Below are 27324 nucleotides of genomic sequence, written 5' to 3'. Positions count from 1 at the left end.
TTCCCCATAACTCTGCCCTGTACATAACCTTCGCAACAGTGATCGAATTATACATGGTCAGCATTTGTTCAGGAGCCCAGCGGCCCAGTCTGCGCCCAAAATTCATAACCGTTCCTGAGCTCGCTGCCAGCTTACTGCCATGTTCTTCGATCAATGGTTTAAAATTCAAATTTCTATCAAATAAAACGCCCAAATATAAAAAAGTCTGCACTTTTGCCAGACTTGTAGCACCAATTCTATAGTTAAAATATTTGCCTTTATGTTTTGGGCCCAGCTCCATTATATATGATTTTGTCAGGTTGGCAGATAGGTCGAGGCTAGACATAAACTCCACAAATCCATCAATCAGACGTTGCAGTCCTAATGGCGTTCGGGCCAGCAGGACCACATCATCCGCATAAAGCAGAACTGGAACGGACCTACTTCCTACTCTGGGCGTGTCTGCTTTCAGGTTCAATAAAAAACGTTCAAGCCCATTAATGTAAATGGAAAATAGGAAGGGTGCATGTATGCACCCTTGCCTCACCCCGCTTGTACATTTAAAAGAGTCTGTCTGGTCACCCTCCAGGTTATACCTCAATGTTGCGGATGTATTCTGGTGAAGGTTCCTCAGAATAGAAATGAGGCCAGCATCAACCCCGAGACCCGACAGTATTCCCCACAGCTTCGATCGATTTACACAATCGAAAGCTGCTGCCAGATCCATAAAGGCTAAGTAAACTTTCTCCTGTCTGGCAACTGTATATTTCGTGACCAGTAAATATAAATTTAAACACTGGTCTGTCGTGGACCTCCCGGCCCGGAAGCCATACTGGACTTCTGTGAGGATACTGTTTTCTTCTTCCCATTCCATTAAGCGGTTCAGGATAGCCCTACCCATTACTTTAGCTGTTACATCTATTAGAGAGATGGGCCTATAACATTGGGGGCTATCTCTGCTACCCTTCTTAAAAATTGGTACTATAGTCGCTGTTGACCATGAGTGGGGTAAACCCGATACTAGGGCCTCATTTATAACTCTTGTAGCTACCGGGCCCCATAGTTCTATGTTGCTTAGGAAAAGGTCTGGTGGGATCCTGTCAGGACTAGGGGCTTTATTGCGTGAAAGACCCTTTATGCGCGACTCGATCTCTTTTAGGGTAAATTCGATCCTCTCAACTATGATATCCCTCTGTTCATCTTGTTCCTCTTCCAACACGGTCCCTCTGTTGTACAGTGCACTGAAATGTTCCACCCATTGTGCTGGGAGTACGTTTGAGGTAATGCTAGGGCTATTCCCGTCTTGAAAGCAGCGTTTATTAATTATTTGCTAAAACCTGGTGAGATCACGTTTTTCCGCAGCCTCTCGTAGATCTTCCCACGTTTCAGTTTGGAGAGCTAACTTGCGGCGCCTAACTTCTTGCTTATAGTGTGCTCTACAGAGCATAACCCTCACCATCTCTGGGTTTCTGTTTGAGGGCAGCTCTAAGCTTTCTCTGGGCCAAAGAGCATCCCCTGTCGAACCATCTCTGGTTATGGGCTTCCTTCCCTTTCCCTGTTACATGCATTAAGCAATCTACTAGCCTACCCATCTCCTCAAATGCCTCCACCACCTGTGGCCCTTTATACTCCGGGTTTAGGCATACCTCCAACTGCTATTTCCCTTTGGAGACTAGGGATTTATAAAAACTTCCACTATCTATTTTAGCCCATTTTGTCTTATACCTTGGTCTGTAACCGTTTCCCTAACGTCTTGAGGTCTCTTCCTTTTCACTCTATTCACTTTTGACACTGCAACGCTCACTGTAAGAGGGTTGTGATCGCTAAAGTCACTACAATCGATGTTAAATCGTAAAACTCTCTCTTTAAGTAAGTGGGAGACAATGACAAAGTCAATATAAGAGCTGCATCCTCTACCTTTGAAGGTTGGGTTGACCCCCCTTTTGGAGTTAAGAGATAAAAGATCCATAGAATGGGACAAGTCAAAGTTATTCATCATCCCATTAAGATTAACTCCATCTATTGTGTGGTCAAAGTGGGCACCATCCACTAGATTACACGATGCCCAATTTCCATAAAGGGAATCAGCCGAGGACATAAATGGCAGTTAAATTCACCTGCAATTAAAATTAAGGGAGCGATGGCGTTATTCATCTTTTCTATCTGGATGCCCAGTTGAAACTCCAACTCCTCCCCTCTACAACCTCCTGCATTATAAAAATTAACTATAATCAGATTAAGATCCCTGGTTTCAAATTGAACTGCAAGCATACAATCTGATTTCCAGTTGAGATCTATCCAGGTCCCATCTAGAGTCAGATGCGCCCACAGAGCGCCCTCCTTTTGCTCTACCTGCCCTATGGCTTACAGCCGGAGTCCCAAACAACTTATACCCCTCAAGATTGAAATTTGATGGGTCAACTTCCCATGTTTCCTGGACACAGATTACGTTAAATTTATTTACATAGTCCAACCATTCCTTATTATGAAATTTGGTTGAAAGTCCTGCCACATTCCATGACAGCAGATCTACAGTGTTGCACTCATTCAGTTTTACAGATCTCCTGACAGGGGAACATCCCTCAATAACTTTCCCCACAGTTATTAGTCCTTGTGGTGAACTGCTTCTAGTTTCCTCTTTTACCATGTTTAGCTGTCAATCACAGTCTTCTAGTCCTGACAGGGCCCCAAACCTATTTTGTAATCTGATATTTTGTGGTTTGTGATAGTTTGGAGCCACACCTCCTAAAGGGGTGCCCCATTCTGTAATTTGTTCAGGGGCGTAAAAGAACCTTAGGGGAAGTGATTGGATTCGAGTATTGGAGCCGAATTGTCCCTCATTACAAATAAATTCAGCACATCTTGTGTCCCTGAAGTTGATGATAATACAATCGCCTTCAGTTGACTTTGCCCTTCTTCCCACCCAATTTACTCTCCTAGCAAATAATATCTCTGGGTAGACATAGCTAGGCAATGGCCGGTTAACATTTAGCCAAAAAAATACACTTATTTTTCAATTCCCTGTAGGTCTCCCTCTTGCCATGTTCTAATGGTGGCACCCCCATCAGAACTACCACATGCGGGGCTGAATCCGGGGGCAGATCATTTGTTTATTGCTTCTGCACATCATGAATTATAGGGGGTTTGAGGGTTGTCTTGGATTTTGTTGAAGAGCTAATGACCTTCACAGCTTTATCCTTGCTTGCCTGTTCTATATGGGGTGCCCCCTCTGAAATTCTCCGGGTGATCATGGCACTAAAGGGTAATATATTCTCTGCTGCAAGGTTTTGACTACCTTTTCAGGACCCATTGGGATTAGTCAGAGCATTAGAGCTAGTGCCTACAGTGCCTTGCCCCCCCACATTTAACTGCCTGCCAATTGGGTCCCTTCCCTGAACCCCTCTGGCATGTGCTGATGAGAGCAAAATTTCCAAACACACCAGTCTATTTTCAATTCGGTCCAGTCTATCATGTATGGGAAGGGTAAGCTTATGTACAGTACTTTCCAATTTTTTGCAAAAGGCGACATCCGAGACATGTGGGGCATCTCCTTCCCTGGATCGCAATACGTTTGGCCCATCCTCTGCCGGTGATGATATATGTGAAGCACTTATTAACAAGTTCTCTTTGGGCCTGACCTCCTTAGTTTTTTTCCCTTTTCCGTCTGCCGCTTGGTGTTGTGTCCCTGTGTGCTTCCTTTTGGATATTGGGCCCTGTGACTGTTGGACCACTCCAACTTTTGCACAAATGGCTGACCTAGTTTTCATATTGGGGGAAGGCCGCTTCTTGGCAAGGCTACTCGAGTTCAATACCACCTCGGGGGTTGCTTCCTGCAATATATTGACACTTCCATCCCTCCCCTCAGTAGCAGACCCCGCATCATATAAATCAGTCTCTTGGGGAGTGGGTGATCTTGCCCTTGCCAGACTGCCCAATGAGGATCGCTTATCCAAAAGTGGGTCACGATAATCTCTTCTCAGTGAGTTCGATATCTTTAGCCAAGGCGGTGGAAACTCTTATCAAAAAATTGTCTAGAGTGCCCATTAGAGACCCACCAGTACTTCTCCCACGGTTCCCCGCTTCAACTGGGGATGTAGTCATGGTTCACACGATCCACGTGAGTCAGTGGGTGTTAGTCCTAACCACACTTTAGATAATAGTTACCAAACATGCAAGGGACTCACTGACCTTTAGAGTTGTAGATGTTATGGGGGTGGCCCGTCCCGTCCTTATCCGTTCTTGAACGGGCTTAAACGGGCCAGCCCTTAGCCCGGGCTTCGCCCGGCTCGTCCCGCGACGCGGAGGGAGCAGCTGTGTTTTGTGCCTCCGGGCACGGAAGAGCTGGTTGGTGGGCGGGGCAGGACAGCACAGGAATTGTGGGAACTATAGTCCCCCCACTCGGCGGCCACTCGGTGTCAAAGAGCGGCAGCGAGGGGGACTAACAGTCCTAAATGATGCTGGTAGTGCGCTTCCTGCACGATTTCCCCACAGAAGAAAGGCTCGCTGTCTTCAGGATTGCCCTCGTAAATACAGGCGGTCAGCTTAGCAAACAGGCTCCCAAGCAAACAGGCTCCCCGGGCAGAGCCGGGAAATTTGGCACAGACATGTGAGATTATCATATCCGCCCGGCACACCACTTGCACATTGATGGAATGGAAATGTTTCCTATTCCTGTGGATGTGCTCACTTGCCTGTGGTGGAACTAGGCCAGCATGTGTGCAGTCAATGGCACCAACAACACTAGGGTTATGGCCAAGGGCATAAAAATCAGCCCTCACACCCGCCAATTCATGCCTCCTGTGGAAATGGATGTATATGTCCTTGTAGGTCTTCATTGCGGACAGGACATCACGTAGCACCATGCTGAACAAAGGTTGCGACATGCCACCTGCCCTGGACACCCTGTACTGGAATGATCCAGTAGCGAAATAATGTAGGGCTGCCATCACCTTAGACTTTGGTGTGAAAGCAGTCGGATATGTTCTGCGAAGCCGCAGGTGTGGCTCCAACAGAGCACATAGGTCTTGTAGGGTGGGGTGATCCAGATGGAATTTTCATGTGGCGTCCTCATCCTCCATGTCCGCCAGCACTGTGAAGGGACGATTCACATTTGGTCGCCTCCTAGGTGAGATGAAATGCAATCCACCATGAGATGTGTCCAACATCTCACGTTTTGACTGACACAGTGCCAACAATGACTGGCATCACACTTCCACTTACAGCACAACTTACATGTAGGGACACCTTCAGCTACACTAATCGTACACTTGTCCAGTTTTCACACAGTGAATACCTCCCAAACAGATTCTGACTATGTGAGTGCCCAAAGGTACATGTCCACATCTTGCCTAACCAGCCCTGACTGAGAGTGGTTCATACAGCATATGTGTGAAACACTATTGGCTCCTACCTAGCTGCTGTACCTGCCACACCTTCTTGCGTAAGTCAAACAGGGCACATATCAACAACACAATGAGCACAGTCTGTGCATTAAGATCAAATATGTACATGAGCAAAGCAAACTACACAGTGAAATATGCACATTGTGTAGTAAGGCCTTTGTCACTGTGTGATGCTTAGCCAGATCACACATTGACATGTGTACATATTGGAGAGTCCGTTTAAAGAAAAAGCGGTTCTGTCGGGTAGAACTGATATTACTTTAAAGTACAATAAATGTAATACAGAAAATATGCTCTCTCCACACACGAAGAAAAAGAAGAAAGGAAAACCAGTACTAGTTAAGTCTATGCTCAATATTTATCAGAATTAATTCATTCAGTTATGAGCTGTGTTGATTGTATCAAAAGAACTCAAATCATGTACAAAATACTGTTTAGTGACAGTTGTGCATAGTGAAAAAGTGACAAAGTGCGCAGTATATACAATGTCAACAGGGTATTTTATCTAAAATTATTTATTTCGAGGAGGCCAGAGTTTGTTTGAATCCACAGTTCCATCCTTGGTGTGGAAACCGGGTCATTCTGGACCTAAAGATTGCGTTGATGTTTCGACCCTTCTGTGCCCCTGTTGGTGGTCACGGCGGGTCTTTATCAAGACGGGGAACGGGGATTATATGTACACTGTCCTGCCAGGCATGAGGATTCTATGCCTGAAGCGCAGTGGCACAGGGGCCTGTAGATCAATATGATTTAGTCCAGTATAATGTAGCTCGTATGCTTACATTCGGCGATCAGTCTACTGCTGGCAACAATGAGCGGAGCGTAGTCTCGGCCATCGGGAGCAATCGTGAATATTGGAGAGTCCATCACAACACTGATTTGTGTACATGCACAACAATATAATTAAGTGACATTTGAGGGAGTACATGCCAATGTTTGCAATCATGTGCACTGACTTGGCATGTGTAGTCAGCAGTGGGTTAAATGTTACACTGGCATTGTTTGCACTATCTTGTGGCATGATTCAGATGTCTACTGTACACTGCTGAGAACTGGCCATTGCCATTGACACAGCATGGTGTGTCCATAGGTGCTGTTAAAATGCTCTCCCACCACAACCACAGTAAGAGGTACCAATTTCGTGCTGCCAACTAGCGGTAGCGACCGCCTGACTCCTGCGGTGTGTAACCGCCAATGCCCATGCCCTTAAAACCAATGGGAAACGCAATTGTGGTAATGATATACTTATTGTGAAATGGCGGTTGCCATGCTCCGCCAAGCCGATCATGGTCAAATGCACCAATGTATAGCAGCCATATCGCGGTAGCGACCACCTGGCCCCTGCGCTGTGTCACCACCAATGCCCATGCCCTTAAAGCCAATGGGAACCGCAATCGCAGTGGTGATATACACATTGTGAAATGGCAGTTGGCATGCTCCGCCACTCAGATCATGGTCATATGCACCAATGTATAGCAGCCATATCGCAGTAGCGACCACCTGGCCCCTGCAATTTGTCAGCACCAATGCCCATGCACTTACAGCCAAGGGGAACAGCAAACGGGGTAGTGATATACACAATGTGAAATGGCGGTTGGCATGCTCCGCCACCCAGATCACAGTCATAGGCACCAATGTATAGTAGCCATATCACGGTAGTGACCGCTTGGTCCCTGCGGTTTGTCACCGCCAATGCCCATGCCCTTACAGCCAATGGGAACCACAATCGTGGTAGACAGATACAATTTTGAAAATCGCGCTAGATGTGCTCCGCTACCGCGGGCTGATCATTGGATGCAATTGAAAGATGCATGAACGCGGTAGCGGCTGCCTGGCATCTGCGGTGTGTCACCGGCAATTCCCATGCCTTTACAGCCAATGGGAACCACAATCGCTGTAGAAAAATGCAATTTTGAAAATCGCGGTAGGCCTTCTGTGCTCCCGCGGGGCCGGTCATTAGATGCATTTGAAAAAAGCTACCTGGAACACCAACTGAAGCAGCCTAGAACCACTGAAACAACACCAGGGGGCTATAAATGTCTGGGGGAGAGACTCACATTTCTACTGCTTCCAGACACTGCTGACTGATACTCTTCACCACCAACTGCTGCTGTTCCTGTCTCCTTGACCCAGTGATGGCCAGGACTGAGAACATCAGGGCCCTTCCCTTCACCACAGAGGAGCTGGAGGTCCTGGTGGACGAGGTACCCACACAGTACAGGAGGCTATATGGTGCTCCTGATGTCATGGTAAGTGTTTCAAAGTGAAAGTAGGAGAGTGCAGAGAGTTCACACATGAAGTTGATCGGCTGCAGCATGTGCCTGAGAGTGTGGGTTTGTGTGATACACTGCCTAGCATGCTGACTTCAGGAAGATGGGGTTTGTAGCCTATTTTACACATTCCCAGGGCTGCATTTCAGGATGGGAGCGACATGCAGTCTTTTTGCAGCCATACAGTGACACTGCAAGTATGGAAAGTAAGAGTCAGGACAGACTATGCCTGTGCTAATGAATGTTTGAGTCCATGCGGTTTTCACAGGCTCATTTGTAAAATTAGACAGACTTTACGTCCAAAGGGAACTGATGGAAGTGTGTTTGACTCTATATTGCCACCATAGATATGTAAGCATTATCCAAAAGAGTGAAATGCATGAGGGTGACACACTTGGTGGAAATTCATATATGACACATCAGATTGATGTACTTTGGAAATATCACCCTTCCACTGTTTGCATTATGTGTACTAACTCGCATGCGTAGGCACTGTTTGCCCTCTCATATTGTACATGCATGTGACAGTTCTAATGGCCCACGTTAGACCACAGTGTGAACCCCCCTGGCCTGCAAAGTTACTGCCCAATTTGACAGGGACCCATCACTGAATGGACAAAGTGAAACACATGGGTTGTCTGCTACCCTATTCATCAATGAGCTATCTGAGGCATGTGGATTGCACAAAACAGACCTTGTGAAAAGGGTGTGAGATTGTAAGAACATGTCCCTAAATGTGACCTCCATGACACAGTTAGCCATTCACAGGGCAAGGACATTGAGAAGTGTGCAGTGTTGGACACAGTGAGTCTGCCCCGACACATCTTTTACAATGTAATGTATTTCTTGCTCAATCACAAACTGAATCGCAGATGTGGGCCTTCTTCACTTAGCTTTCTGTGCTGCCAATCAGCATGTGTATGAGATGGGCAGGTACTGTGTCCTTCATCATACCTGCATGCATTTTGGTATGATTAGCCCATGCTTATGGACTACGTGTCATGCTGTATTGTCTCTGCTAAACAAACTGTGAAGCTGTGCTGAGTTTGTGCATGCTCCTGTACTGAAAGATAGTAGTACATAACCCTGTGTCACTGAAATTTCCTCCTCTTGTCTCCCATGCCTGCAGCTCAAAGTCCATCTGCGTAAGGCTGTATGGAGGGCCATTGCATGCAAGGTGCGGGCTCTGGGTGTCTACAATCGACAGCACCCACACTGTCACAAGAAGTGGCATGACATCTGCCAGCTGAGCAAAAACGTGGCAGAGATGACGCTGGGGCTGCTCCCTCGGACGGCAGGTTGGCACGCAGGAGCAGGACACCACTAATGGCCCGCATCTTGGCAGTGACACAGCCAGAGCTGGATGTACATTTGAGGGACCATCAGCAGCAAGCCGGGGAAGGGTGACTTTGGTTGTGAGTGACTGCATGTACTCCAAACCGGAGCCAGTGCTGAGCTCTGAGATGTTGCTAGTATGATGCAATGGCTTGTAAGTGGCCTCTCTGTTGGGTGCAGCAGTCATGCATTTTTGCAACATGTACTTTCTCATGTTATTGATGTAATGGCCCTTGATATTGCATTCTGATTTGTGGTCTTATGGCATCGGCTGCATTCGGGGAGTCAGGGACATCCCATCGCAGTGAATGGCAGTGTGCCTCATCTGAGTGTGCTTTCATCAATCAAAATTGTGAGAACTACACATCTGACACCAATGTGCAACTATAGTTGGGGAGCGTGGCCATGGAGGAGATCGGGATGGCCGCCTCTGAGTGAAGCTCCTCCATGCGGGCTCCCGACGGCGATAAAAGCATGTAACCCGCTGTCTCTGACCCCCACATTGCAGACGATCCGAATGTGGAAATTGCCCTGACCAACTGGGTGGCTCCGGAGGCCACGGGAGCATCCTGAGAGGTGTCTACGGCGGAGGGGAACCGAGGCCGCCCGGACCTTGGCGACATCTTCCCTAACTGCGCCGGAGCGATCGGTGAGTGCGGCGTGGCGGTCTTCTGCCGGGCCTCTGTCCCTTCGCGTGCTGTGTGTGGGCGCTCGTGCTTACCGCTGGTCCTCCGTGGGCTCTTGGGTGGGAGCGCCGGTTTCCGGGGCACGGCCGCGGCCTTTGGGCCTGTGCACCACTGGAGCCAGGGCCTTGATTTGCGGGCCTGCAGTGGGACTGAGGCGGGGAGCGGGACCGTTTGCCCGGTGGCTGTAGTGGTGGGGGGGCGGCGGCGGCTGGGGCGCAGCGGGAGGCTTCTTTTTGCCCGCAGGCGGCCCCGCCTAAGCACTACGCGTGGGGATTCCCATTTCCCACCCACCCTCCTGTGCTGGACTCAAGGAGAGGGACACTCCCGCACTGCTCTGCCCAACGTGAGATCTGGTTCGCGGACGGGCTCTGTGGCGGCAGGCCACGGAGGTCACTGTTCCCTGACGCTGTCGGCGTGAGGACGTGGGGCTGATTACACATACCACCGCTTGGTCACTCCACCGCACAGTTCGGCGCCACACATTGAGGCCTAGTTCGACGTGATTCGGCCTGAGCCCTGGCACTGCGCTGATACATCCTTCCACGCTGTATGCCGACGCGCATTCTTTCACTGGAATCAACGCAATTCTCACTGCTTTGATCATGGGGAAGAGGGACCCGAATCAGAGAAAGCTAAGCTTCGACAAGACACCCCTCCTTGCTACAGACCCTCCACCAGGCTCATCTACCGGGGCTACCGGATCCGCAGACATGGGAGACACCGCCGCCATGGTAGCTGCCATGATGAGCGAAATGCGCGCAGGCTTCAAGGCGCTTGATACTCGCTTCGACAGCCTAGACCAGAAAATTGCGGATATGGGCACCAAGGTGCAGGCCCATGACAGACGACTGGACTTGGCTGAATCCAGGATATCTGATGCGGAAGATGGTGCCGCTAAAGCGCTTAAACGACTGGAACGAGTTGAGAAAATTCTTAAGGACGTGGCCATGAAAAATGAGGACTTGGAGGCGCGTGGTCGGCGCAACAATATCCGAATTCTTGGTGTGGCGGAGACGACACTTTTGTTGAACATCTCCTCATTGAACTGTTCGGCAAGGACACTTTCACGGCTGGCTTTGTGGTCGAACGTGCGCATAGGTCTCTGGGTCCTAAACCTCGCCCTGGTCAACCCCCAAGGCCCATAATCGCCAGGATTATGAACTTCCGGGATCGAGATGCCGCGCTTCGCACTGCCCGCGAGGCCGGCGAGGTACGGTGGCAGGGCAGCATCTTTTCCTTCTTCCCAGATTTCACACTCATGGTACAGGAGGCCCGCCGCAAATATAATGGAGTCAAAGCAACTCTTCGTAATCTTGGTTTAAAGTACGGTATGATGTATCCGGCCAGATTGAAGGTTGATGTTAACGGCAGATATCGCATCTTTGACTCCCCCACGGAGGCTCAGGACTTCTGTCAGGGTTACAGACGGCAGGGCTCCCCATCGGCTTCAGGATCCGCAGCACACTCTCCGGCCCGCAATGACACACAGTCCAGTGCAGACTTATTCGCTGAGGTCGGCCAAGGCTGAACGCTCATTATTGGCGGATTTTTGGGACCTGTTCACAGTGTTGCTGATTTGATGTGGTCTTTTTTGACACTTGTTCAATTGTCACCACTACTGAGGTCGCTTTAGCCGGGACACCCGCATGGTGTGGCGTTGCTACCCCCTATGGCGAATGCCTTTTTGTCTTACTTCTTTGGGGTTTTGTTTTTTTCACTGCATTTTCGATTAATGGCATAGCCATTACCTTTTGAGTTGTGTACCTTCAGTCAGCGCTTGTTTAGGGATTGCCTCTCTGGGGACACTGGGAGGCTGGGTGGCGGGTGGTGGGCGGGGAATGTTTTATTTGTTTGGTCATTTTTGATTGTGAGTATTGGTGAGACTCGTGGGAGTGGGCTGTTCGATGCAAGCTTGATTGTCCTTCTTTTTGGAGTCGCCTTATGGCCAGGGTAGGTCTGCAGTCTGGCCCGTCCAGACTCACGCTTATGTCATGGAATGTTCGTGGCTTGAACAATACGCGAAAGCGTAAACAGGTGTTGAACTATGCGGCACGACACAAGGTTGATGTCCTTTTTCTGCAAGAAACTCTCTTGGTACAGGCGGACGCTTTCTCGATGGCGCAGGGATGGGGGGCACACAGGGTTTTTTCGAATTACAGTAGGTATGCCAGGGGTGTTGCAATACTTGTGCACAGGCGTGTTCCCTTTGTATTAACTGGTAGTAAGACAGACGAAGAGGGCCGGTATGTGCTGATCACTGGAGTGCTGATGGGGTACAGGATTGCACTGGTAGGGGTTCATGGTCCTAACGTAGATTCTCCCGCCTTTTTTCAGGGCCTCCAACTGACGCTACTCCACTCCGACATAGATCTCTTAGTGATGGGGGGGGGGACATTAACCTGTTAATGAACCCGAGTAGAGACAGTACTTCCCTGGCGAGTCAGGCCAGTTCAGTACTTGCAGAAATTTGTACGCATTTTTCCCTAATTGACATAGAGGCTCGACTGCGCCCTAATGCTCCAGAGTATACACATCACTCTGGCTTCCACAACACTAGTACTAGAATTGACTATTGACTCCTCTCCCATGGCATCGCCGGTTGGGTTGATGGCCTCTCCACCCTGCCGCGCATGCTGTCAGACCACTCTCCCATTGTTTTGACTCTATTGGTCCCTAGGCTGGGTGGCTATGAGAGACAGTGGCGCTTCCCTGGTAGAGCCCTACAAGATCCGGTTTTTAAAGAGGATATCCGTGGCGCCATTGACGAGTACTTCGACATTAACACCGGCACAGTAGGTTCCTGGGCCACGCTATGGGAGGCTCTTTGGGAGATCCGCTCCACCTTGACCCGCATTGAAACCGATATTTCCGCGCTAGAAAGGGAATACTTACATCTCCATCGACATCCAGGGAGGCCATACAGCTGGCATTGCTTTTGGAATTCCGGGACACTGCTAACAGGGAACTGCGATTCATGGGCAAACACTATACGGCACGTCAATATGGTGAAGGTGAAAGACCGGGCAAAATGCTTGCGCAGATGCTCCGTCCTCCCCACCGAGCGGCCTATATATCAGACATTGTGGACACGCAGGGCACACGACATCACTCCACTCCCACTATATGCAACACCTTCCTGTCATACTACAAGACTTTATATACCTCCTAGCTTGTTGATGAGCGGCGCGACCCTGGTCCATATCTGAATGAGATTGCCATGGTTTACCTCGAGAAACACATGCAGGAATTTCTAGCCATGCCCATAACTCCGGATAGCATTGTTGAGGCCATTGATTCATTGAGAGGCTCCTCGGCCCCTGGCCTTGATGGTTACTCTGCTGATTTTTATAAGGAGTATAGAGAGGAACTTGTACCAAAACTGGTCGAGGTCTACAGGGAGGCTCTTGAGTCTGGCGTTCTCCCTCCCACGCTCCGGGAGGCGGTAATTGTTCTTCTTCCCAAACCGGACCGCGACGCCTCCTTATGCAGCTCTTATAGACCCCTGTCCCTATTAAATTTGGACTACAAGATTTTGGCTAAAGTTCTTGCGATCCGTCTGTCACTGCTGATGGAATCCATTATTTCACCGGCCTAATCCGGTTTTGTTCCACACAGGTCCACCTCCCTCAACTTGCGGACGCTGTTCTCGGTTTTGCATAGAATCGACCCTTCTACCCCCGCTGCAGCGGTGTTCTTGGATGTCGAAAAGGCATTCAACACTTTGGAGTGGCCCTTTTTTCTTTTGGTTATGAGGCGTATGGGCATGCCGGAGCTGTTTGTGGCGACGGTTGAACTGCTGTATACAGCCCCCACGGCCCGGATCCGTTTAAATGGCACCATCTCTGCGAACTTCACTCTTTCACGGGGCACCCGTCAGGGATGCCCCTTATCCCCTCTGTTGTTCATCCTAGCGATGGACCCCCTGGTGCGCCATTTTCAGGAGAAGCACATCCACCGTGGGCTTCAGTTTCACACTGGACCTCTCCTCGTCTCATTATATGCGGACGACATGATTTTGTATGTTCGGACGCCTCGGACCAATTTGGAACCCTTATTGCTGGAGATAGCCCGATTTGGCGAATTCTCAGGCCTTCGCATAAATTGGCACAAATCTGTTATTTTTCCGCTCACCCCCTCCACCTCGCAATGGACGGGTGCTTTCCCTCTTGAATGGAACACGGACTCCGTGAAATATCTGGGAATCCATGTCCATTTGGACACAGTGTCCATCGTCCGCTTAAATTATGGCCGTGCACTGGACTTCTTGGAAGACAATACGGAACGTTGGCTTCGACTTCCCTTGTCTATGGCTGGCCGGATTGCCATTATCAAAATGATCGTACTCCCTCGGTTTCTGTATTTATTCAACAATATCCCTATCCCCCTTACCAGGATCTTTTTTTCGCAACTTTGATCCGTCTTGTTACGTTTGGTATGGGATGGAAAGAACCCCTGAGTGGCCTGGCGTACTCTAACCCTTCCTTATGAGCGAGGCAACTTCGGAGTGCCCGATGTTTTCCTTTATTATTTAGTTGCGCAATGCTCGTATCCCTACTCCTGGTTTCACCCAGACGCTAGAATTCTTTATCTGAGACCTGAGGCCGATCTGGCGCTACCTGTGGTCCTTAATTCAATCCTTCCCAGAGGGCTTACCCGAGACCCTCAAGACATACAAACCGTTTACACCACGTGCTGGGCCTGGGAGAAGCTGTGACGGCTGCTGCGAATTGAAAGGCTATATTCTCCTGCCCTTCCGTTGCCTAACTCTCACTGGTTCCAATCACTGGTGAACCGGTGGTGCGACGCACACTATCCAAATTCCAACTGGCCACGATCGGGGATCTCTTCCCGGATGACCATGTCTTTTCCGTAACAGAAGATCAGCGATTTACGGCCCGAACGTTTATGGACTCTTTCACACTGACTAGGATTCAATCCATGCTTCGTGCTGAGTTTTGCACATTCCCACTCCCCCCTGAAAATGCTGACATGCTCACATTCATAATCAGAATCAGATGGGATCGCACGTGGTCTTGAAACTCTACAAACTCTGCCTGGCCTCGCTCCCTTCCTCAGATGCAGCGGTGCAGACCGCGTGGGAAGGCGACCTAGGCACCCAGATTACTGACGACCAATGGGGGGCGTGCTGCATGGCCACTAGGGAAGTGTCCATTAACAGCAGACATAAGCTTATACACTTTAAATTTTTGAGGCAGGTCTATCACACTCCGGCACTTGCTCATAAGATAGATGCCAACAAACCGCACTCCTGCCCCAAATGCAGAGCCCCACAGGCTGATTTCGCCCACCTGTCCTGGACGTGCCCGCTCTTGCAGGAATATTGGCTCCAGGTGCACAAGATTCTGGGCGACATTCTGAGCCTGACATTGGTACCCACTCCGGAAATAGTTCTGCTTGGCTATGTGGTCAATTTCCGGCGTTCACTCCGTAAACTGGCTGTCATTTGCTTTCTATTGGCAAAAAGGGAGATAGCGTTGCTCTGGTGTGCTAGACGTCCCCCCACCGTACAGGCTTGGCTCCGCAGCTTGGCCTATTGCAACATTAACAGTGTGGAATACTCCGAACAGCTTCCGTCTGCTTCCCGACCATTGGACATTTGGGGGCCATATCGCTCATATGTTGCGAAACTTACCCAGGAAGCGCAAACTCAGGCGATTGGCTCCATTGTGCCTGAAGGTGTGGGCTGAGGTGGTTTGTGGGGTGGTGCTATGCCCATCCACTCCGCAGTTTTTTAGGATGTTACATCAAGACCGTACACCCGGAAGCAGATACAGGTGGTGAATGGGAATAACTTGTGTGCTGAATGTATTGACCTGATTTGTGCCTATTACTCGACTGGTAGCGCCTTCCTCCTTTAGTACTACCTACTGCGGCCTGAACTGCGGCAGAATGTAATGATGCTTGCATACTCTTGATTATAGTCCTGAACTTAACAAAGTTATTGTGCTAATTGTTCTGCTCCTCTGTTCTCACGTACTCACAGTTATGATTTGTCTCTTGCGTTTAGTTTCTTTTCTTTATGTTATTTCACATATTGATATGATTATGATGTCATTGAAAGCAGAAATGAAAAAATGTAATGTGATATGCTCACTTACCATGATCCCTTTGCGCGACTGTTGGTTTATTGGACAATGCTGCATATGGGGCCTGTTGGAGGCCTATTTGATTTATCTGTGTGCAAAAGTGGATTGCATATTTTGCTCAATAAAGAGATTTAAAAAAAAAATGTGCAACTATAGTTGTTCCCCAAAGCCCAACATGGTGGATGGCAGGAGCTCATGGCCCTTCTTAAATGAAATTTTGGAGTCTGTATCTGTGTTGTCTCCTTATGGTGACTACATAGGTGATTGTGACAACATGTTGGGATGTAAATCGTTTTCACCCACATGGACCTAGGTATGCTCCGAGGGATCTGTATGCCAGGTTACATGGAGGCACAGCCAAGCTATTTGGCTGTGTGAGCATCACATGGTACTCAGAAAAGAAGGGAATGACCCCACTGACCAAGAGACGGGGTATCACAGGTAAATCAAATGCAAAGCTCTCTTGGGGAAAATCTGTCACATTAATATCTATTCCTCAATCGCGCACTACCACAATCATGCACACTCACTCAAAAACCCCAGACCCTACTAGTCAATTATAATTCATGTGATGTAACAAAGAAATGCATTAAAAAGATTATTTATTTATTCCAAAAGTATCTATATCAAATTCTTCAAATATTAAAACTTACAGAACATTAAAAATACATCAAAAACACAATACTGTATTCATATAGCAATGAGAGAACAGAAAAATGAAGTGCAAACAATTAATCACATCTATGTTGAGATGTTTCCTATGGAATTCATACTATTATTTGTCAAAATGTCCACAGATCCCTATATTCTATTGGACATTGACAAGTTCCTTGGATACAACCAGTTTCTAAAACCACAGGCGTCGACTCGTTTCAGTTATATTATTCTTATGAAAACCACCTTCTTCAAGACTAAAACTATATAATTTATTTATTTTTATTTATTTTTTGCATTTGTATGGCGCTCAGCTACCCAACAAGGGTTTCCCGGCGCCTGTGACTTTAGATTGAACGAAGGGAGGTGCTGTGTGGAATTTTAGCCTAGTTGTTTCTGGAAAAGCCACGTTTTAACAAATTTCCTGAATTTAGTGTAGCTTTCTTCTTTTCGGATGAACTGGGGGAGGGAATTCCACAGAACCGGCCCTTGAACCGAAAAAGATCTTCCGCCAATCCTTTGGAGTTTGTGTCTGGGGACAGAAAACTTCGCTGCAGTTTGGGAACGCAGGTTTCTGGTTGGCAGGTAGGGGGAAGCTAAGGCTTGTAGATAGGAGGGTGCCGTTTTGGATTTTATTTTAAACATAAAACTGAGTGTTTTAAAACTAATCCGATGTTCAACTCTGAGCCAGTGCAGGTCATTTAGGTGCCGTGATACTCTTTCAAACTTAGGTATCCTGCACAGGAGTCTTGCGGCGGAGTTTTGTATCATTTGGAGTCGCTTGATCACTGCTAGGTTGGAACTTAGGTATAGGATGTTTCCGTAGTCAATACGCGACGTTATTAATGCGTTGACTACGGTTTTTTGTGTGATAGGGGGCAACATCCAGATGATCTTTTTTAACCATTTTATAATGGTGAAGCATAGGCCCGCGACTTTGTTTACTTGCTGTTTCATTGACAAAGTATTGTCAAGAATGACCCCCAGGTTTCTTGCCTGAGACGCTAGAGGGGGAAGATTACCCAGCTCAGGTGGCCAATGGGAGGGATTCCAGAGCTCCTTGTTTTTCCCCAGTACAAGAACCTCTGTTTTGTCCCCATTTAATTTCAGCTGGTTGTCGAACATCCAGTTGAAAATTTCATGGAGTCCAGTTTTAAGTAGAGAGGGTGTTGCTGGATTCGACTCAGATAAAGAAAAAATGATTTGGGAGTCGTCAGCGTAGGTCATAAATGTCAGACCTGTGCTATCAGCTAGATCGGCCAGTGGTCTTAGATACAGGTTAAAAAACAACGGACTTAGGATGGAGCCTTGTGGCACCCCTTGTGGAGCGGCAACAATGTCGGAGCAAGCTATACTGGATTTGATCTGGAAGGTTCTTCCTGTGAGAAAGGACTTTATCCATTGTAGAGCATTGCTACGGATGCCATTTCTCTCAAGGGTAGTAAGGAGGGTACTATGTGAAATGGTATCAAACGCCGCACTCAAGTCTAAAAGGATGAGTGCGACTGTTTGACCCTCGTCCAAGAGTTTTCGGATTTTCTCGGTTACGCCCAGGAGGGCAGTTTCTGTAGAGAATCCTGCTCTGAAGCCTGATTGTGAGGGGTGAAGGAGATTGTTCTCCTCTGTAAAAGTACTGAGGGCAGAGTGGATGTGCCTTTCCAAGAGTTTGGAAAAGGCAGGGAGCAGTGAAATGGGTCTGTAGTTAGACAGAACTGCGGGGTCAGCTGATGGCTTCTTCAGTAAGGGGGTCACCATTGCGTGCTTCCAACTTGACGGCACTGTAGCGGATTGAAGGGAAGCATTTAATGTGTCTGCTATAGTGGTTAGAGGGATATTATCAAGTTGTTTTAAAATACCCACAGGGAGAGGGTCACAGGGGGAGCCTGAAGAAATGGATTTCAGAGAGATTTTTAAGGAATCCGTGGTTATTGGGGGCCATTTCTCGAGGACGTTTGCATTGTCTGGTAGCATAGGGATAGTGGGCTGTGGGCAGTTGTCATGAGGTCTGGCAGCAATGTTGGAGATGATATTTACTATTTTATCGTTGAAAAATGTTGCCAGGTCATGACATTGTTGTTTCGTTAAAGGGCGGGCAGTGGCAATTGTTTGTGCGCCTGCCAAATCTTTTACTGTGTTAAATAGAGACTTAGCTTTGTTTGCCGCATTATTTATGGAGCTAGCGACGTAAAGGGCCCGGGCTTTTATACATGAGGAGTGATAAGCGTTTCTGGCTTTTTTATATATTGTCTTTTGTTCATGATTATATTCTTTGCGCCATGCCCTTTCCAACGCTTTACATTTAGACTTTTCCGCTTTAAGGAGTTCGGTGAACCAGGGGGCGGGGGGATGATGGAAATTACTTTTTATCACCTTTAAAGGGAGGCATTGATTTGCAGCACTTTCTAACCACAGGTTGGTGGCTACCGCTCGGTTTTCCATATTTTGGTCATAGGCGGGTGTGCTGCTTATTAGTATTTGGTTCAAATTATTTATGTCAAGTCCCCCTTGTAAAAAGACCCGTAAAAGACCCGTAAATTTATGGGTGTTCAATGTTTAACCAGGTCTCAGTGTGGGAGATCAGATCATTGACTTATAAAAGTGCCCTAGATCACCAGCCCCTCAGCGATCTGGCGTTAGCCATCACGGACGAGGGTGCAAACCCTAAAAAATGCTGAAGTTCCTTATGAATGATTCTTCCTTTAAGCACACAACCTTCTCATCTGTAGCCAAAGTACCTTAACCATTAGTGGAGAAGTGTGGCTCACTGCTTTCAGGAGGCAGACCTAGAAGCAGAGGTCAGCCCGGGACCAGGGTTCAATTCCCGGCTCGGCGGGGTCTTGAGTCCTAAAATGTCCATGGACTCGACAATTCTCGCTCTGGTGCCTACTCGATTCACGGGTTCACACTCTGCGACTCTGGGCAATAGCTTGCTTAATCTCCACAACGGCCCCTCGCGGCGGGATGCCTGGCTTTCACCTTGCGGATACCCTGCCGGGGTTATCTCACAGGGGAATACCAGGACGGGTTCCCTAAGCAAGCGCTTGGAAACCGCTTGGTGATTTGCGCTATATAAATTCCTGTACATTTACATTTACATTAGGACTAAACAACAGACCGCTGCTACTCCCCTATTCTAATATCCAAAACACCTGCTGGCCTCACCTTTGCATTGGTCATTTATCCCACAATTCCTTGCTCTTCTCTCAGACCAATCCCACTCTTGCTTTCTTCCCACCACTCTGCTCTTTCTTTAGTTACCCCATGGCAGGGAGCAGGCTGGGGCTTCCACTGCACCTTATAATACTGCTGGAGGACAGGGAGGGCGCCCGGTCGCATCAATTGCAAGGATCGCAGAGATGCACCAGGGCTGCTAGATCCACCTCAATAAACATTCTGCAGGACATCTGCCCTTGTTTCCATCATGATGCCCGCTCCCCCTGCGCGTCAATCAACTAACCATGGCTGTTTAAGCAGCTAAATGCAGAAACTACCTTTCTCCTTGGCTATCAGGGAAAAGCTGTTGTGCACGCGCACTTCACCCCATTGATCACTGGACATGCCAATGTTTGATCTTCTCACATTGTCATCAATCTACTCTCCAAAAATTCTTGATGGAAGATGTAGCCATATTCCTGTCTCTAGGGCCCTACTGGTGGAAGATCTAACAAGGTCCTTTAATTGCTACAAACACTGGGCAATTTTATCTAAGATTCAGAAGGGAGAATAATGTTTCCTCTGTGCCACAACATTGTTATCCTCTAGAGGTGACTTGGTACTTGATACACCGTTATCTTCCTGAATCACTGTACTTTTCAGCATTTTAATTATGATGCATAGCGCCTCAAAGGTGCTGCATCAGGCAGCATTTGGTGCACAAAAAGAAATATAGTGAACCAGACAAAAGAAAAAATATCTGTAGCATAGTAGGAAAGACCTTAGGCTGAGGCGCAAGTGAAACTAACAATTAGAAGAAATTGTTTTGGCGTTTGTATTAGTACTTCCGTTCCATCAAAGACGGGTGCGAACAGGGTTCACTCCTAGTTTTGTGCAAACGCTTCCACTAGGATCGACCTGCACATAATTCATCAACTAAAATCGTGCACCAGAGGTAGTAATCTGGGCAAACAGGTGCACACTGCACACACCCTGTTCACAATTTACTTACATTCACATGTAAATGTGGTTCAACATTAGCCTAAGTAATGGGGCAACTGTTCTTTGCACTCTGGTGTGTGTGCACTCACCATGTATACATGTGGTCGCTTTAACCTGTGGTCGACTTGCTATGTTCTATTTGAGGCATTACTTAAGCCGAGAGGCGCTGCACACAGTGACACCTGATTTTAAGGCTACTGGGGCATGTTCATCTACCCTGCTTACTTCACTCACAGTACCTCATAAAGTGCAGAGTACGGCTTCGCTTGAAGAACTGAAGAGTCAAGGACAAACGGACAGAAGCACCAGCGAGAGAAACACGTCGATGTAAATGTGGTTCAACAATAGCCTAAGTAATGGGGCAACTGTTCTTTGCACTCTAGTGTGTGTGCACTCACCATGTATACATGAAGGTACAGAGAGAGATAGCAGAGGGCCTGGTGTAGCAACAGAGAAGTAAAGTATGTCCGATGGGGCCTTCCTCTCATCGGCACGCTATAACCTGTGGTCGCTTTAACCTGTGGTCGCTTTAACCTGTGGTCGACTTGCTATGTTCTATTTGAGGCAGTACTTAAGCCGAGAGGCGCTGCACACAGTGACACCTGATTTTCAGGCTGCTGGGGCATGTTCATCTACCCTGCTTACTTCACTCACAGTACCTTATAAAGTGCAGAGTACGGCTTCCCTTGAAGACTCGAATAGTCAAGGACAAACGGACGGAAGCACCAGCGAGAGAAACACGTCAAAGGTAAAAGCAACACCGGTGGTTGGTTCTTTAGGTTAGTCCGAGGTAAAAACAGGAAAAAGCTAAATTCATGTAATTTTCTTTTGCATAATTACGCAAAATTTCAGCCCGCATTCTGTGAAATTAGCGAAATGTAAATCTCGCATTTAGCGTTATATTTTAGCATTGAATGCGTCATCGCATCCATTTTGGATGCAGGGATGCATTTTAGAAGCAAATCTCTCTCTCTCTCTTTCTCTCTCTCTCTCTCTCTCTCTCTCTCTCTCTGCCTGTATGCCAGCCAGCCTGCCTGCCATCCTGCCAGCCTGCCTTCCATCTTGCCAGCCTGCCTGCCATCCTGCCAGCCTCCATCCTGCCAGTCAGTCAGTCAGTCAGTCTGTCTGTCTGTCTGTCTGTGCAACCTTCTCTATGCAACCATATTTATGTCTGTAACCCCCCCTTTTAGCTATCTATTCAACCATCTTGATCTATCTTATTATCCATTTTACTATGCAACTCTTTCTATCTATCTTTCTTGGCCATTTTAGGTCTGGTGTTGCACATGACATTTTGATTATACAAAAAGTATGTGTATAACATAATTAATTAAAGGGGTTGTCAGCTAGACGTCATCCATTAGTCCGTTGGTGTGTTGTTCACATTTTTCGTCCACCCACTCCAGCATACATCATGGGGCAACATGTCAGCCCACTTCAGCCATTGGCTGCCTTCACTGTGAGTTATGACAAGCTTCCCATTCACAGGTAGCAAATCTACGCACAATGTAGTTTCCTTTAGTGCCAAACACTACTATGGTAATGTGTGCTTCTTTCATAGCCAAAAAGTGTTTTGGCTTTTAACCAAAGGGTTTTTTTAGATTGAAGAGGGCCATGCAGGTTTTTTCAGGGTTTGTCTCACACAAATCATATTCTAGTGGAACTTACCACCCCTGCCTGTATTTCTAAACCTTTGCAAGCTTTACACAAAGTTTGCAAAATGAAAAAAACATAATTCCATAGAATCCCTGCAAGTAAGCCTCTGCAGCTTTAATCAACTCACCTAAAGGAAGAGGACTAAGGAAGGAATTGGGGAAAAGTAAAAAAAAAAGACAAGGGACAGGAGAGAATAAGGAGAAGAAAGGGGTATGGAAGGTCTGGTGGGAGGTAGAGAAGAAACGGTGATGAGTTAAGACTGGAATGACTTTATGTACGGCAAAGCATGCAAATTACTGAAAATGTGGACAGCAAATTTTACTGTGTGTGTATAAACAACAAGAGAGTTAGATTTCCTTTTGGGTCACTTCTCTACCCCTCAATTTACTAAGTAACAACAACAAAAGAGTGACATAGGGTGCAGAAAACACAAGAAAATTAATTGTGCTTAATAAAACCAATGTCACAAAAGGTGTGATAAGAGGAAAAAAGGAAAGACAATTTTGTTTCTTTTAAAAAGAACCCTCACTCACCAACCTGGTGGTGACATGCTTCATCATCGGATTCCCACTGGGGAGACCAAATGTCCCCCCAGTGTGCTACAACTCCTGTATTACAGCGGAGCTGGTCTTTTGTGTTTTATGTGAAAAAGTGGTGATTGGTGATAGTGTAGGTGATTTAAAAGAAACAGTCTGTACCCAGTACAAATTTAATAAGGGGCCAAACGGCTTCAGTTAAAAACAGACTCATTGTCTTGTGATTTAGAGGTCACCTCAAAATCACAGGACAATGAGTTTCAGAATTAAAAACTCTTTTTTGTCCGTTATCTTTGTTTTTAACTGAAGCCGTTTGGCCCCTTATTACATCACCCCCAAAAGGCCAGGGCACAAATAAACAGTGCTGGGGTTAAAAGCATAGCAATGCCTAATAAAACTGCACAGAGTAACATCAAATGAAGTAATTTCACACTCTTATCCACTCACTAAAAGGAATAATAATTTCTCGGTCTGAGCAGACATACAATAGGTGCTATATTAATATATGACCCGCAGACTCCTGCAGCGCAAAGCACGAAGCCCGGGCCAAGGGCGGGCTCGTCCTGTGCCCGTCAGAGGCAGGGCAGTGCCACCACCCCCCTTGGTAGTGTTGCAGCAACGTAACAATCAAAAGTGCATGATGCCCCTGGGTAAGAGACGTAGCTTTTACTTTCCATGGACTCTTGAGAGCTGGAAGGGGTTTTAGTCACTAAGGGCCAGATGTAGGTGTTCAAATACCGGTCGGAAACAGCCGAAAATACCGATTTTCAGCCGTTTCCGACCGGTATTTGGACATTGGTATGTAGGGGGCATGTAAAATTACAGAATCTGTAATATTACCGAATCTATAATTTTACAGATTCGGTAAAATACCGAATTGGTAAAATTACCGATTCTGTAATTTCAGATGTAGGTAGCACTGTTTTCAGTGCTACAAGGGTGTAAGAATTCTTAATTTACCACCAACTAGTAGTTGGTGGTAAATTAAGAAAAACATTTAAAAAGCATTTTTTTTGCTTTTTAAACAGTGCCATGTTGCAGACATACATGCCCTAAGGGCATGTATGTCAGCAACATGTGCACCCATGCACAATTGAGGGGTGCAACAGGGTGTCAAAGTGACACCCTGCCACCCTTCAATATTTCCCCCAATTACCAAATCGGTATTTACCGATTCGGTAATTGACATTGATTCCTATGGGCCTCAAGGCCCATAGGAAACAATGGCAGTTACAGACTCGGTAAATACCGATTCGTTAATTACCGAATCATACCGATTCAGTAATTAATTCGGTAAATATACCTACATCCCGATTGCCAGTTCTAAAATACCGAATTGGTATGATTCGGTATTTAAGAATCGGTAATCGGGGATTACCTACATCTGGCCCTAACTGTTTTACCTGCCCTAAGGCGACGATATTTCCTTGAACTGCAGCTCCGAAAACTAGGATGACCTGAATGGTGAACCTTTTGTAAGCTTCCTTTGTTCAGACTGATTAGAACATTGCCCGTATCTTTTTAAATGCATGTATATTTTGCTTTACTTTGACTGGTATAATCACATGAGCATTGGATTTGGATATACTGCACGCTGGGGACTCTGCATCCAAAATCTATAGAATTATTGCATCTTGCATTTTGTCTGTTTATAATTGTTTATAATTGCCCTGTCGCTACCGCAAAAGTGTAATGGCTTACCCAATAGTTTACCCAACACCTGTGAAACCATCCTACCAGCAAGTTTGAGCAGCTTGCTGATAGGAAAATGGGTAAAAGGAAGGCAATAGAGTCAGCAGCCGGAAGCTTAGTAAGACAGCGCCTTCTGCAGCAGACAACTGCACCTTAGCAGCTATTGATGAGCTGATTGAAGAGGTAGAATCTATCCTAGCAAATGGGAATGAGGTACCTCCCAAAGGCACAAAAAAAATATCCACTTATTTTAGTAAGCAAAGCAAGTTGGCCTCCAAAAAACAAACCCAAATGCAATTAAGCCCCCTAGTAACTGTACACTGTACCCCAGGGTCTCCCATAGCTACACAAGCTAATATTTCACAAAAAGATGCCCCAAAGCGAGATACAATAGAACTGGTTGATTTAAGCCCCCCCAACTAGGGATTTCATAAATCTAGAATGCTCCAATAGATACTAAATTCTAGCAGAAGGTCCTGAAGTAAAGTCTGGGGGACAAGAAGAGGAGACAGAGCTTAGCAGCAGGAGGCTTCTAGCCAGTGCTAGAGAAATAAGGACGCAAACAGAGCCAGAAGACACAAGCGTTGAGGGACCTCTGCTTATAGCAGAATGCCATACAAGAGGAGATTGTAGGTCTCAATAGGATGCTTTTGGATTTAATCAAATCCCTGTCTTTAACTTCAAAAGAAAAAAACAACTCGACAGAACGCTCTATACCCCCTGGGGGAAATTGGGACCTAAACATTAGATTAAATGTGCGACAAGTTGATCCACCGAACACAAACACTAACTATCTTGTCAAGGACCCAATAATCCAGAATACATTTTCAAGTAACATAGCCTCCTACCCAGTAAGGTCAACCCCCTTCACGTCCCTCCCTGATGAGTTAGCAGGGCCAAGCAACCTTCCGATTCATAAGAGTTGTATTAGAGACCCTTGGGAGCCTTACAATCCACATAGGTGGAAAGGAACAAGCCAATACGAATCAGGTCTGAATCAAAAAAATACCCGGGTGGGCGAGGGCTTTTACTATCAGAACACTCATCCGCTACCGCATTATCCGAATAAGCACAACCCTGACTCACATAATGTCTTTTTGACAATTGTCTCAAGGCTAAACCGGTAAATCAGGGAAGATGAGAACTCATTGATCAACAAAGCAACCCATTGGATCAGATCCAAACATCAGTGTTTGTCCCTAGTGGGATCGGATATTAAAAGAGCTGAAAGATTCAAGCAGAAAGTGGGGAACATGGACATTATAAAGATAACTTTCCATTCAAGGTACACAGCAGACAGTTTGATTGACAGAATCTCCGTTCACATTCCTTTTTTGAAACCACAACAGCAATTAGCATTAAGCAAAATATTCATGAACTAAGTAACTGCCTCAATCTACCCCAAGACACGCTGGAGTCAAGGAATCTAGACTCTTAGATTGACTGGCTCAACAAGACAGGTGGAACGAAAAAGTTAAGGGAATCCCTCCTGAACAAGACATGAACCCTCCTAGCTTTAGTTTTACCCCTCAATCTGATCACGGTTTCAGCCTGGAACAAATATCATATCATGAAACCATGCCAAGCAACATTAACACCGTAGGGGAGATGAACTCCCATTCTAAATCTAGTGACCCTTTAAATACTTATATAGCCCCGCCCTCCAACCTTATAAAGATGGTATCTTGGAACATTGCTGGGCTCAAACAAAAATGAAAAGGAACCTGACTGGCAGAGTTATGTGAAAACATTGACCTTTGTCTCTTCCAGGAGACTTGGGCTAGAGAACCACAGCATAAATTAGGATACAGAACTTTCAGTTTAGAGGCATGGCAATCAAAAAAAGTGTGAGCATCGGGAGGATTGATAATATGGATAAAAATGTATTTAAACACCACTATAGAAATTGTATCCACTGGCTCACCAGACATCTTGGGGCTGAAACTTAGGTTCTCAAATGATACACAGTTGTATCTTTTTAACATATATGTAAGACCTAGGGAATGTTCAAAAGAATCACCCTTATTTGAACATCTCAAGAAGGTCCTGGGATCCATAAACCCAAAATATGCCATCATAGTGGGGGTGATTTAAACTGCTGCTATGAACCCATCATGGGACTTGATGTAGTTTCCGAAGAAGAAGATCAAACTAGAGGGATCCCTCTCCTCGTGATAAAAAACACAGAGAGATGTACTACCTCTGCTTTGCAAATATTACACCTTACCATAGAGAAAGGGCTCAGGGCATGCAATGGTCGTTTTTCTTCGGATCTTGCCTGCACAAACACCTTTCTAAGGGGAAAATCTACATCAAGGTTAGATTATGTGCTCATAAGTACAACACATTGGGCATATGTAAAGGATTTTAAAGTAGGTAAGAAAGCAGAGAGTTACCATTTTTCATTATGCTTGGATCTAGAGGGGAACATTTTCTAACTCATGCAATTACAGAAATTGATCCAGGAACAGAAATAAGACAGCCCCTGGTAACTAACAACCGGCGGTCAGTCAGATGGCGTGTCATACTAGACCAAGCCAATCCTCTCTCCAATATATATAACATCTTCAGTGATCTTGTAACCTCCTATCTGGACCAAAATTACGAAACTAACACAATAACAGTAATCCATCAAAAACTGGTAAAGGAAATACAAGTCAACCTAACCAAACTGAGAATAGTAACAAGTGCTGCCAAGGCAATGGTACAGACATGTAACCCCTGATATAATGAGGAATGTAGACTGGCCAAAGACCGGCTTTTTAACGCTCTGAAAAACAAAAATAGACCTGAGATTATATGCAAACATTGGGGACCAAGCTATGTTCTGGAAATTGATGACATACGGAAGC

This window comes from Lissotriton helveticus, chromosome 7 (genome assembly GCF_964261635.1).
Source record: "Lissotriton helveticus chromosome 7, aLisHel1.1, whole genome shotgun sequence".
Lineage (NCBI taxonomy): Eukaryota > Metazoa > Chordata > Amphibia > Caudata > Salamandridae > Lissotriton > Lissotriton helveticus.
Note: the sequence above shows the minus strand (reverse complement) of the source record.